This window comes from Sitophilus oryzae, unplaced genomic scaffold (assembly GCF_002938485.1).
Source record: "Sitophilus oryzae breed Bouriz unplaced genomic scaffold, Soryzae_2.0 scaffold_1396_pilon_pilon, whole genome shotgun sequence".
In the NCBI taxonomy this organism is placed as follows: Eukaryota; Metazoa; Arthropoda; class Insecta; order Coleoptera; family Curculionidae; genus Sitophilus; species Sitophilus oryzae.
In genome coordinates, this window is record NW_022146055.1 from 8,865,053 (window position 1) to 8,877,939 (window position 12,887).

The 12,887-nt window shown below is 28.9% G+C and overlaps 1 protein-coding gene across 3 annotated transcripts in view; it reads right to left on the minus strand.

The window, feature by feature from the left end:
• LOC115875993 (sialin) overlaps positions 1-12,887 on the minus strand; it is a 92,801-nt gene that overhangs the window by 64,581 nt on the left and 15,333 nt on the right. The window contains exon 1 of one of the 3 annotated variants that reach the window (XM_030891638.1): positions 7,436-7,612. The exons of 1 other annotated variant lie outside the window; for it this stretch is intronic. The gene's annotated coding sequence lies outside the window, so the exon portion shown is untranslated. Of the gene's footprint in view, positions 1-7,385; positions 7,613-12,887 lie in introns of those variants that run through there. One more of the 3 variants, XM_030891636.1, reaches the window with a different exon arrangement.

Here is a 12,887-nt window from a genome sequence, read left to right on the forward strand (position 1 = left end):
GGATTCCTATTTGAGATTTTCACTCCAAACCTTTTACAAAATATATGTTTAATGGTAGTTCACATTTCAAAAATATTTTTATAGATATACAGGGTGAGTCAAATATATCTCATTTATTTATTCGAGTTCAGTGAATCTGCTATAAAATTCTGGTTCCAAAAATACCTTAATACCATAGAGTATACTTCAGTATACTAAATGGTCTTTGAATTATGACCGCGTCCATGAGGACGTCAATCTAAACGTCCAGAAACCTTCGTATGAGAACTTCTAGTCGAGACGATCGACTTATTGTAAGTTTATCGCTAAGAAACCGCCGTTTGCCAGCTTGTCAAATTGATAATAAATTGCACTTAAAAACCGTACATATTAACTAACGGACTACAAGAAGAAGATTAAATGAAGCAAATCTTATGTCAAGAAGACCTGCTTTGGGACCAGAACTTACGTGTTGACTAGGCCCAAAAGCAAAGGCATGGTCTTAATGTAAAAATTATGAAAAAATGTTAGTGCCTTCTTTAAAACCGAATATTTTCAACAAATATAAAGCTAATGAGATGAACCAAAAAACAAACCATTGAGAAAGGATGTATCTAGATGATAAAGTGATTTTTGAATTTCTTGCTGTTTTAACATATTTCACAGGGTGTTTCAAACTTTCACCAAAATATCAACATTTTGTTTTCCCTCGTATAATTAACAGATGGGGAGTTTCATTTTTAATTTAGAAAAAGATACTAAAAAGTAAAATAATTTGGCAATACACTGCTTAAAAAATCATCAAAATTGACCCATTAAAATAAAATATATAATAACATCAAAATTTTAAGGTGCCCATTTTTCGTGCCGGTAAATGTATTTCAAAAACTATACATTTTAGTCATATACTTTTCTAATGAAACAAACCTTTATTTTTTTACTAGAATCCAAAAATCAATTAATATATAGGGTGTTCCATTACAAAAAACATAACTTTGAGGTGTAACTTTTTTTGGGGACACCCTGTAGAACTCTACATAATTTTAGAAAATGCTTTAAATTGACTTACATAACCTTACAAAATTTCATTCCAATATAAACTTTTGATCTCCTTACAAAAACCGCGTCGTATATGACGCGCCACCCTGTATAATTCGATTTCAATCAAAATTTCAATGATTAGAACATAAGCAGAATAGGTATAGCTTATGCATCAGATTTATTTATTTCAATAAATTTACTTAGAAAAAGAATTAAAAAAATCAAAATATTAAGAGGGAAATAATTAAGAATTTACTAAAATTACTAAAACAAAAAAATAAAAGCAACGGAAAAAATAGGTAAAAATTATAGTATTTTATCTATAAAACACAATACAGAAGGTTTCACATTAATACATTCACAGTAATTGAATTCCGAGGTAAAAGTCACTGGGCACTCCACTATCTAGACTTATAGGAAAAAATTAAACCATATTTTCATGTTTTTCTTAATTTTCTCTAAAACAGTGTGGAAATTTGGAAAAGTATAAACGGGATTAAACAATTTTAGGACAATCAAAAAATTTTATGAAGAATGCATTATTCTCAAAATTTCAATAATAAACAAAAATCCTCTTGTAACGACAATCCGGGGACATACTGTATTAGGCTGTTCCTCATATTGCATAAAATTGCGACATAGCCACGTCACATAAACTCCAAAACACGCCTATATTTAATATTCTAAATAAAAATCTATAGTTTTAAAACTAAATTAAGTTTATATTCTTCTATAAATACCTTCCACGAACTACTAAAAAATCAATTACTTATAGCTTTAAATTATAAAATAACGAAAATAAGAAGAGAAATATAAAAAATTTCCGAGCTTTATCATAAATATTTTAAAAGTTTAAAAATATATAACAATTATTGTAGCAATTTACCTAGGTAAATATTGTATATGATCAAATAAAAGAAATACATCTAAAGACATAAACAAAAAATAGAAAACAGTACAATATTTTGTAATTTTGTATAATAAAATTGAATAATACAAGTTATAATGTATTACTAACTACAATTCAATTACCATTTAATACAGTTATCTCAAAGAGTAAATAAAAAGTAGGAAAAATAGAGGATTAATTTCCTCTGTCAAAAACTGTTCATTTAGAAATTATAAATTATGTTATTATTTTAATAATACAGGGTCCGGCAATAGTGCGTTGGGCATCTGTAGCTCCCAGAATAAAAAACTTGAGAATTTTGTCTAAGTGCAAACCTAAAGTATGTACTAGGATGTATTTCAGGAAAATATTTTACTTCCATAGGTTGGCTCAAAAAAGTGTGAGTGGATCGGGATGATTTTTTTTTAAATGAAACACAATGTATATTATTGCATTTTTGGCTTCCTTTCAGTTCACTTTACATAATCCTAAGACATGACTATTAACATGACTAAGACATGACTATATTTCGATAATTTCAGAGATATCAATAAATAAATAAAAATTATATATTTTTCAGCATTTCTTAAAAAAAATATTAATAATACAAGAACTGTCCTGAAATCAAAACTACATAATATTAGTTATTTACTTTAGATAGTCTGTACTTACTTTGCTATAAATATGGAAATCGTAAATCATACAGGATGTTCAAAATTCTACGCCAAACTTTTTAAAATATAAAATCATTTTTCTTTGTTTTTTTAAATGGAACACCCTGTATATTATTTTTTCAATAGATGGAGAATTAAAAAATGAACATTTTTTGCATTTAGAGTATTTCAAAATTTGTAACGGTTTCGCAGATATTCCCGGTTTTGTATTTCATATGGCATTTTCCACAGTAAATTTTTATCAAAGCCACCCAATGATTTTTCTCTCGTATGGCCATAATGATATAATACTACGTGTATCCGGAAAACTATTAAAAATTTTGAAATACTTTAAATACAACATATGTCCATTTTTTAATTATCCCTCAAATAAAAAAATAATATACAGGGTGTTCCATTTAAAAAACCAAGAAAAATTTTATATTTTTGAAAGTTTGGCGTAAAATATTGACTGATGATTTTACATCCTGAATGATATATGATTACCATATTTATAGCAATGTAAGAACAGACCATCTAAAGTAAATATCTAATATAGTTTTGATTTCAGAACAGTTCTTGTATTTTTAATATTTCTTTTAAGAAGGGTTGAAAAATATATATTTTTGATTTATTTTTTAATATCTCTGAAACTATCGAAATAGATTTACTCATATCTTAGAATTATGTAAAATGATCTTAAAGGAAGCCAAACATGCAATAATATACGGGGTGTTCCATTTAAAAAAAATCATCCAGATCCACTGACACTTTTTTGAGCCACCCTATAGAAGTTAAAATATTTTCCGGAAATACATCCTGGTACATACTTTAGGTGTGCAATTAAAGAAAATTCTCAAGTTTTTTATTCTAGGAGCTACAGATGCCCGACGCACCATTGCCGGACCCTGTATAACTATATTATTAACAATAATGCAAAACTACTGTCATGAGAACTCAATAAATAAAAAAAACAGTTTACAAAACGCTTCTAAACAGGTGGAATACCGTTCCGTATATAATACGTTACGAATACCGTATCGAATGCGTTTCTAAAAAATTTTATATTATACCATTAAGTTTAGAGTAGGTTTGTTCCAACCCGCCGCAGAACCGTCACCGAACGATCACGCTCGTGCGCAGTAATTCAAATGTGTTCCAACCGAGATTTGACGGTTATCGGACGATCCTATTTGCGTACCAACCTACCTTGGGATCGTTTAGTTACGATTTCAGAACGATAATTTCGATACATGGTAGCTTTGTTCGGGTTTTTGTTATTACCGATTCTGAACCGTCCTAGAACTCGGCAGCGCATGCGCAAATGAAATAATGTCTTCATATTTCCTTCTGCGCATACGCATCACAGTTCTAGGACGGTTCAGAATCGGTAATAAGAGAAACCCGAAGTAAGCTGGTTCAAATTGAGAACTGTTTGGGTTGACTTGCGCTTTAAAGCATATTGGCAAGGATTATCGATTTTTAACAGCTGATAGGTAATAAGAGAGGATAGGTAAGCGAGTTAGTGAGTATACAGTTGAAACAACACTTACCAACAATTACTGGATTCTGATTCTCCATTTCAAGAATAATAATTATTATTATTGCAAATTGCGAACAAAAATAATATGGTTATGTTATGAAATTCTAAACAAAAACAAAAAAACCGATCGATACACGCATACTTGACACTTTTGACAGTCCCGAAAACAATCCACAAAGCGTTCCAACGTTGATACTTTTTGCACCGTTACGAAACTATTCGAAGTCCGCGCATGCTAACAAAGTGCAAGACAACCGATTCAACTACGATTTCGAAACGATCCCGAAATGCTGGTTGGAACAAACCTAGTGTAAACTTTGAATGTACCACAATTTGACTTTACTATCGCATCTAACGAAGCACATGAAACTGAGAAACCACTGTATACAACAGGCAAAGCTTTTAACCGGTTTTCTAATTGATCCTAATAAAAACACTATTGAAATTGATTTTTATTGTCATATACCAAATGAATCATTCAAAAAAATTAAGTGTCCACACTTTTTTAAAAAAAGAACATTCTAATCAATTAATTACATAAAAAAACATTAACTATACCGGGTGCGTCTGAAAAGTGGCTCACCCCTATAACTTTTCTATTTTTTCAGATAAAAAAACGAGATTTGGTATGTTAGTATATCACATAAATTATTAGAATTGATTGACGTATTCAGTTTTTTTGGTCACTTCCTGTTTTACCGGAAATGACTACGACTTTTGATTTTTAAGATAGAATGACATATCAAGTCAACATTTGACATTTCGCCTAAAAACAAATCGTATTTTAAATTTCAATCTAGAGATCATGTTTGTGCTAAAAACACTAATTTTTAATCAAGGAGCCTTGGAAAAATACCGTATAATCAAATACAAACGGCGTCAGCGATGGCCGAGGCGATGGCTATGGAATGAAGATCACTGTCATTTTATATGTAAAATTATATGGGAAATGTCATCGATCGTCATTTCACGGCCATCGCTGACGCTGTTTTTATTCGATCATACGGTAGTTTTAATCGTCTAATGTTTTTCGTGTCTTATCCTGGCCGGTTAAAAAATGCCCAAATCGTTTTTCAATAATAATTTAATTTTTTCAAATGGAACAAGGGTGGCTCATTAGCATATTTGGAAAAACCATTTTTTCCGAATAATTTGGTACCACACACTTAGTGTTTCGAGTCAAATTGTCGTTATGAACCGTTGTTACAATTTCAAATAAACCATATACGAAAATGTCAAAAGTTGACATATGATATGTCAGTCTATTAAGAGTGTCATTTTCTATCGAATAAAGAGAAATATAAAGAGGGTGCCATTTAAAGATCAAAAGTTGTAGTCATTTCCTGTGAAACAGGAAGTGACCAAAAACAATTGAATATGTCAATCGATTCTAATTTATGTCATATACTAACTTACTAAATATCATTTTTCTATCTGAAAAAATAAAAAAGTTATAGGGGGTGAGCGAGGGGGCGAGCCACTTTGGAGACGCACTCGGTATAACTTATAATATAAGACAGAAGGGATAATTTGACCCTTAAACTTAAAGGCCCTAACCAAAGCTCTAACTCATTTTTCCAAATAAAATTATATTTCCAGAGATGGAAATATAATGAAGATCGCTGTCAATTTCAATGTAAAATTATATAGAGAAAGCCATGCAACTTTTCTAATTCAACTGGACGCCTTTTTTTGTTTTGGATATAGTACATACATGTAATTTGTTGGATATGGTACATACATATAACTTATATTCCGTCCACTTACTTTCAAATATTACTCAATTTTAAATTGTAAAAAGACAAAAAAATGTATACAGATATTTTCGTTCAGATTTTCCAAAAAAAATTCCTGCAAAGAGTTTTCCTACATATGTTAAAAGATTCAAAATATATAAAAATGATTAGCAACAGTTCCCACTAGAATCATAAAAATATTAAGTATAATATTGAAATCCATTATTTAATAAAAATACCAAACAGTAAATTCAATTTTAATTTAACTGAATGTAAAAATTTACAATGTAATGGTACCTATTATAAGTTAGAGATTATGCCCACATTATTTTATAAACTTTAAAATCAAAACACGATTATTATTTCAACAATGCAGATGCCGATATACCGGGTGCATCACAAAAGTGGCTCACCCCTATAACTTTTTTTTTCTCAGACAAAAACGAGATTCGGTATGTGAGTACATGACATAAATTAGGATTGACTGACGTATTCAATTGTTTTCGGTCACTGCCTGTTTCACCGGAAATGACTACAACTTTTGATTTTTAAATGACACCCCTGGTATTTTTTTACTTTATTCAATAGAAAATGACACTCTGAATAGAATGACATATCATATGTCAACTTTTGACATTTTCGCATATGGTTTATTTGGAATTGTAACATGCGGTTCATAACGACAATTTGACTCGAAATAGCAAGTGTGTGGTACCAAATTATTCGTAAAAAATGCTTTTTCCAAATATGCTAATGAGCCACCCTTGTTCCATTTGAAAAAATTGAGATATGATATAAAATACGATTTGGGCATCTTTTAACTAGCCAGGACAAGACACGAAAAATATTGGACGATCATATCTATTTTTCCAAGGCTTCTTGATTAAAAATTAGTGTTTTACACTGCCATGGCACTCTAGATTGAAATTTAAAATACAATTTTTTTAAAGCGAAAATTTCAAAAGTTGACATATGATATGTCATTCTATTCAGAGAAAAAATTGAATTCTGAGAAAAAATAAAAAAGTTATAGGGGTGGGCCACTTTTGAGACGCACCCGGTTATAGAAAAAATAGAGAACTTATAAAAATTGAAATATATTAATTATTGTCCCTATTAATTTTCAGTAACAAAATGAGTTAAATTCGAAATAACTGTTATTATTTTAATAAAATATTAATATAAAATAAAAATAATTAGATAATTTATGAAGTTCTAAAGTTATACTGTAAATGAAAAAGTTCAAAATACTATTTAACAGGGATGGCAACAATTTATCCCTAATGTCATAAAAATATGTAAAAACATTTTATTAAAAAAAATAATAAATATAATTTGAGTCGAATTGGATAAAAAAATACTAATTGAAGTTTTTATTTAATCGAATTTTACCAACTAAATTTTAAATACTATTAAAATATATTAGTTACAGTTATTATTTCTGAAATAATAAAATTATAAAATAGAAGACTTACATGAATTGAAATATTTTATTGTTAATTAATTTCCAGTATGTATTTTAATAAAAATTTATGCTAATTTACCTATATTACAAAATTATTCCAAAACAACTGTCATGTCAACACATCATTACCATTTGATTTGAAGTCGTTGACCAATGACCATACTCTTTTCGTGTGAATAAAAATATTGACTGCTTTTATCGTAAACAAAATATAACCGACAAATCAGCAAGAGCACACGAGTACAGTACTACGTAGGTACTGTCGCGTCTAACGAAGCGCATGAAACTGAGATACCACTGTATACAGCTGGAGCTTTTAACCGGTTTTCTAATTGATCCTAATAAAAGCACTTTGGAAATTGATTTATATAGTCAGATACGGAACGCTTCATTCTTTTTTATCTTTTTAATAACCAGCCAAATTAAGTTAGCGATATAGTATAAATACATATATTCGATACCAATTAAACTTTTAGTTACGTAATTGGGGGCGCGATTTTTAAATTCATTGTTGCCAACCATTCGGCGCCAGGCTGACTAACTGGAATTTAAATTTCCCGCTGAGAATTTAGGTGGTAACTCTGCTGTAAAAACTGTCAAGTTACCACATTTATTTATTTATTTCCTGACATTGTCATTCGTTTTGACACTTTAGTTTTGTATTACGAATTTTTGGTTTAAATGAATTGTGTCGTAATACTTTAACCTTAAAACATTTTACTATAAAAAACTTTTTAATTTTGTTTAAGTGCAAACCTAAAGTATATACTAGGTATTTCAGGAACATATTTTAACTTCTATAGGGTGGCCCAAAAAAGCGTGAGTGGTTTGGGATGATTTTTTTAAATGGAACACCCTGTATATTATTGCATTTTTGGCTTGCTTTCAGACCACTTTACATAATCCTAGGATATGAGTAAATATATTTCCATAGTTTCAGAGATATTAATAAATAAATAAAAAATATATATTTTTCAGCCTTTCTTAACAAACAATATTAAAAATACAAGACCTGCCCTGAAATCAAAACTACATTAGGTATTTAGTTTAGATGGTCTGTACTTACTTTACTATAAATATGGTAATCGTAAATCACACAGGACGTTCAAAATTCTACGCCAACTTTCTAAAATAGAAAAAAAATTTTCTTCGTTATTTTATATAGAACTTATATATTATTTTTTCAATAGATGGAGAACTAAGAAATGAACATTTTTTGTATTTAGAGTATTTCAAAATTTGGTTTCGCAGATATTTGCGGTTTTATATTTCATATGGCATTTTCCACAGTAAATTTTAATCAAAGCCACCCAATAATTTTTCTTTCGTATTTTACCTTGAGAGAGCCATATGAAATAATACTGCGTGTATCTGCGAAACCATTAAAAATTTTGAAATACATTAAATACAAAAAATGTTCATTTTTTAATTGTCCATCTACCAAAAAAATAATATACAGACTAAAAAAACAAAGAAAAATTATTTTATATTTTAGAAAGTTTGGCGTAGAATTTTGAACATCCTGTATGATTTAAGATTGCGACATTTATAGCAAAGTAAGTTTAGACCATCTAAAGAAAATACCTAATATAGTTTTGGTTTCAGAACAGTTCTAGTATTTTTAATATTTTTTTTAAGAATGGCTGAAAAATATAGATTTTTTATTTATTTAGATATTAATATCTCTGAGACTATCGAAAAATATTTACTCATATCTTAGGATTATGTAAAGCAACCTAAACGGAAGCTAAAAATACAATAATATACAGGGTGTCCCATTTAAAAAAATCATCCCGATCTACTCAAACTTTTTTGAGCCACCCTATAGAAGTTAAAATATTTTCCTGAAACAGATCCTTGTACATACTTTAGGTTTACACTTAAACAAAATTTCCAAATTTTTTATTCTAGGAGCTACAGATGCCCGACGCACTATTGCCGGACCCTGTATATTTTTAATCAATTTATTTTTGTTTCCTAAAATACTTTGATTAAAAGAAATGTGGACGGCGCGCCGCTGTGCCGGTCAAGCTTAATCACGTGACTAAAAGTTTTTGGTATGATCTTTGCCTCATGGTTGTTATTTATTTATAGGTAGTAGATTAATTTTACAAGAAAAAAAACGGCAAAGAAAAAATATGTTTCTTTTATCGAGATCTGAAAATATTTGCACTTATTTAAGACTTACCCTGTATAGAGTAGTTTCAACCTCAGAAATACGATCAGGTTTTTTTTTGCACAATTTTTTTTTTAAAATTTGAAATTTTTCTTAGTTTATAGTGAAAAACCATAATTTCTTGATAATATGCCAACATAGGTAGTAGATCAAATTTACAAAAAAGAAACCCCAGAAAAGATCCAGTGGTTCTAAAAATTTAAGCGAAAAATATTTCTTTGGAAATTTTCAAAGTAAACTCGGTTATTTTGGACTTATTTGAAAAACAGTAAAGAAAAAATATGTTGTTTTATCGAGATCTACCAGCCCTGAAGATATTTGCACTTATTTAAGACTCACTCTGTATACATAATTGTATCTATAAGCTTGATTTTCATGCATCCGTTGTCCGACGATACGTTTATTTTATACGATATTAATTTTATTGATTGTATTTAAAGGCTTCGATTGGTTAATCGTTTCTAACCAATCAAACCCTTTAAATACAACCAATGAAATTAATATCGTATCAACGTATCGTCGCACAGTGCTTCGTCCCATGGACAAAAATCGAAAAAAAAAGTTAACATTTAATAATATCTGAATATGTAATTTTATACTTATAGCAATGTTCAACCATCCTGTATATTAATTTTCATAAACAGCGTTTTTTGTTAGCAAATATTTTCACTAAAAATAAATTTTGCGATCATTATCTTATATCAGTGAAAAGAATAACATTCATAGTAGTTCTGTATATGGAGTTAAACGGTACGTACTTAATTGAAAGCCACTATGCTTAAACAAGGTATGTACTTTAAATTTATTTCTAAACAAGTTCGTGATTGTTTAATTTTTATTTATTTTTTAAGATGATTCTTAAATGGGTATAAAAATTTTACGTTTTCAAACTTCAAAAAGGCATTTAATAAAAACATATCAAAACATATCGTATTTATTGAATATTTTTGTTGTCATATTCATACACTTTTAATTTTTGTATAGTTCACCTGCGTCTGCTTGCGACGAACTTTATTTTATAATACTTTTCAGATGGAGTAAAATTGATTAGCAATGCCGATCTGGTTAATACATGGCTTGATCATAAGGACAAGAACTCAAAATTATTTGTATTTCAAAAAATGTGTTCTTTATTAGATATTGATGAACCTTCCAGTCAAATGAGACACCACTTGTGCCTGAAAAAGCCCACTATGTTGGAGCGAAACGTCGCATAAAAAAGTTTCCATCTTTCAATTTATTATAAAACCTCATACCCAAAAAAAAGAAAAAATAATATATGGATACGGTCTATTAAAGAGGTAACTATTAACATCCGAACCCCTCATACCGACAAAATGAACAGTAACAACGCGAAAAAGTAACATATTAGAAAATGATGTACAGAAATATCTTATATGTGAGGATATTTCATCTACCTGTAATATGGATACTATAAATTTGGAAGATTCTGTCAGCAGTGATTCTTCTGAATCAGAGTAGTTACGATCTATGCATTTTGTTGTCCTAAAGTAAATTTATAGTATCTTAAGTTTTCTTTTTAATTAAATATAGCATTAATGTTTCTTTTTCATTAAAGAAAAACATTTTTATCTTATATTAGGCTTATATTGTAGGAATCATGTTCTAATATTATTTCAATTATTTTTTATCACAGGGATTTATTTAATACTTACACCGTTTTCATGCTATAAATTATTATTTCCTTAGATAGAACACAGCTACAACATTTTTATTATTTATAAGATTTTTTTTCATAAACGTGGGACTAGGAACATCATCATTTAGTACAATGAAAGTACTCATCATTTGTGTCAAATAAACCTAGTTTGAATAAATTGCCTACAATAAAAGAGAAGTTTTGCATTTTTGTCCTCTAGAACCATATGTTCGAAGCACTGTGCGTCGGACAACAGATGTATGAAAATCAAGCTTTACTAGTATAATACTGAAAAAGAATATTACTTATACCCTATCCTCTCTGTAATTTCGCAGAATTTCATATATAACAGACTACCATTAATTACAAGATTAACTCACATCCCATGTAATGACAAAATAAAAGAGTAAATGAGATTGTATTATTGTATAGTCACGCGACAAGCATGTGACCGACCATTCATTAACTATTTTTAATATATGCATTTTGAATTAATTATACATTACTTGATCCTTATATTCAATAGGCAATTAAAAAAAACATACGATTTTTCATAGATACACGTAAGTACTGGCATTTTTATGTTGCAAATTTTGTTTTAATAATAAAAAAATTTATAACAGTGACAGTTAGTGTCTGTTATTCTAATTCAAAAGTAAAGCTGTCAATTTTTCAATGATCCAGGAAAGCCATTCCTTCTTTCGCTAAACGGATTTTTTTAACTACTTTTATTAAATCAACTAACCATTTATTAAAAGGTGGCAGTAGAGAAGTAACTTTATCTATTTTACATAGAAAAAAAAAATAAACTCCGACAAAGGCCGATTTTTCAGTATTTCAAAACAAATTATTTTCTAATAAGAAAAGAAAATACGATCACTGCCAAAAATAAAAATAATAATTAAAGGAATTGGATATACTTTTAATTAAAAAATATAAAAATCCATATAATCAATAAAATGAAAAATATAGGAAATAATATACATGTACTGATTTCTTTCGAAAATCGACATCTACGAAACTATGAATCCTTCCTGGACACACACGGTACATTGTGAGACAGAAAATTGTAGAGAGAAACAAGCCCTATAACATAGGATACAACATTTTAATAAACAGTGCTTTCCATAAAATCAATAAAATGAAAAATATACGAAATAATATACTGATTTCTTTCGAAAATCGACAACTATGAAACTATGAACCCTTCCCGGACAAAAACGGTACATTGTGAGACAGGAAATTGTAGAGAGAAACAATCCCTATAACATAGGATACAACATTTTAATGAACAGTGCTTTCCATAAAATCAATAAAATAAAAAATATACGAAATAACATATATGTACTGATTTCTTTCGAAAATCGACAACTATGAAACTATGAACCCTTCCCGGACACAAACGGTACATTGTGAGACAGGAAATTGTAGAGAAAAATAAGCCCTATAACATAGGATACAACATTTTAATGAACAGTGCTTTCCATAAAATCAATAAAATGAAAAATATACGAAATAATATACATGTACTGATTTCTTTCGAAAATCGACAACTATGAACCCTTCCCGGACACAAACGGTACATTGTGAGACAGAAACTTGTAGAGAGAAACAAGTCCTATAACATAGGATACAACATTTTAATGAACAGTGCTTTCCATAAAATCAATAAAATGAAAAATATACGAAATAATATACATTTATATATATATTTATAAAATGAAAAATATACGAAATAATATACA